The sequence below is a fragment of the Leptonychotes weddellii genome, chromosome 12 (assembly GCF_054177405.1).
Source record: "Leptonychotes weddellii isolate Sample4059 chromosome 12, ASM5417740v2, whole genome shotgun sequence".
Lineage (NCBI taxonomy): Eukaryota > Metazoa > Chordata > Mammalia > Carnivora > Phocidae > Leptonychotes > Leptonychotes weddellii.
The window spans coordinates 9,824,909-9,826,937 of record NC_138380.1 but is presented as its reverse complement, the minus strand read 5'-3'; positions in this window follow the sequence as shown (position 1 = coordinate 9,826,937).

Below are 2,029 nucleotides of genomic sequence, written 5' to 3'. Positions count from 1 at the left end.
TTCAGGGACTGTAATGACTGATGTCTCAAAGGTGTGTTCTGTGGCTGGCTGTGTTGTCTAATCATGGGTCCTGCTGGGGATGAGAGCAGAAATAGAGAACTGCTTTGTCTATCCTTCCCAGTGGAGGTGGGCATGCATGCATCTCACAGCCCACCCCTCCAGTGAGCCCTCAGGTGCTACCAACTAGGTTGTGGTCATCAGAGAATAAAAGCTCCTTTTCTGAGGACTCTGCCACATTTTTGATCAGGCACAGAAGTGAGGGTTCTTCAGCTCCCACAGAAGCTCCCAGAAAGTAGGATCCTGCCCAACTTCAGGTGCTTTTCCCTTTTGAGGTCCTTGAGTCCAAATGTGGGAGCTAACCAGGTTACCTTATTATACTATATCCTTAATTCCTATTAGACATGTGGTAGCACCTACTCTTTTGTGGACTATCACTTTGTTTGTGCCAATCTTTTTTTTTTTTTAAAGATTTTATTTATTTGACAGAGCACAAGCAGAGGGAGAGAGAGGGAGAAGCAGGTTCCCTACTGAGCAAGGAGCCCGACATGGGACTCGATCCCAGGACCCTGGGATCATGACCAGGGCCGAAGGCAGCCGCTTAACCGACTGAGCCACCCAGGCGTCCCTGTGCCAATCTTTATTTAAGTGTTGGAAAGAGAAATAGTCTGTGTTAATGTTAAACATATATGCTCATCTTTCACATTCTGTATGAATAGTTTCAGCGGAAATTTAGATGTATATTTTATGGACAAATTATATAAAGGCATTTAGGATTTGGTTGATTTGTTTCATTGGTGGAACATCCATGTGATATACATTTACTTGAAAAAGATGACACTAACAAAAGGAGTAGGTAATTTCTGTGTCATGGATTTATATAGAACATAAGGAGGGGCGCCTGGGTGGCTCAGTCGGTTGTGTCTGACTCTTGATTTCGGCTCAGGTCATGATTTCAAGGTTGTGAGATTGAGCCCTGCATCAGGCTCTGCACTGGGTGTGGTGCCTGCCTAAGATTCTCTCTCCCTCTCCCTCTGCCCCACTCATACTTTCTCTTTTTCTCTCTCAAAATGATAGATAGATGATAAATAGGTAGATAGATAGATAGATAGATAGATAGATAGATAGATAGATAGAACATATGGAATAATCTTCCTATCCAAAGAAAATTACAGTAGGTTATATTATAGAATGATGTTATATCAGGAAAATTAACATGTTGGTTATTGTATAAATTATGCATTTACTTAATGTCAAACATAGGCACAGTTCATACTAAATCTATGAGATATTTATTGCAATGGAAGCCAAGCGGATACTAAATCTATGTCATATGCTTATGTTTCATTAAGCTTAGCATCAAGGACATTTAGAATGTATTCAATAAATATGTGTAAATGTTAGATTTTTCATAGCTTGGAAGATTAGTTTTTGTAGTGAGGATGGGAAAAGTATAGAAAGGGGACCAAGGTGTTAGGTGCTGGTGTGTGAGGTGGGAGGAGGATGACATACTCAATAATACTTTAAATTTTCTTTTTATAGGATTTTTTTTTTTTTTGCTTAATGTATATCTTTTTATTTATCACTGCTCTTTCTCCTGAGGCACATTTTTACAAGAAAATCTTCACAAAGCTCAGTACCATCGACCTGCTTCACTATGTGCTTCCACAGTGCCTGGTACATAGGAAGCACTCAAGAGTATGATCAACTATTAACCTTTAACAGATTCTTGAATAGGCTATCATTACATGGAACTGACACTCAGTTCTTTACGGTTCACAATAGTTCTTCCATCCAGAAAAATCACTTATCCTATCAACCCTTATCCCATAAGACAACTTGGCAAAGTCTTGGCTTATAACTATAGAAGCAATAAGATAAATTAGCTTTCAGTTTTTCCTTGCTACTTGTAGGTAAGCAGCCCTACAGTTCAGTGGAGCTACAGATTCACAATAAGTGATTATTTTAGGAATTCTGCTTCACCCACGTCCACTACTTTAGAAGAGAACTTGCCAGCTCACCACCCTTCAAC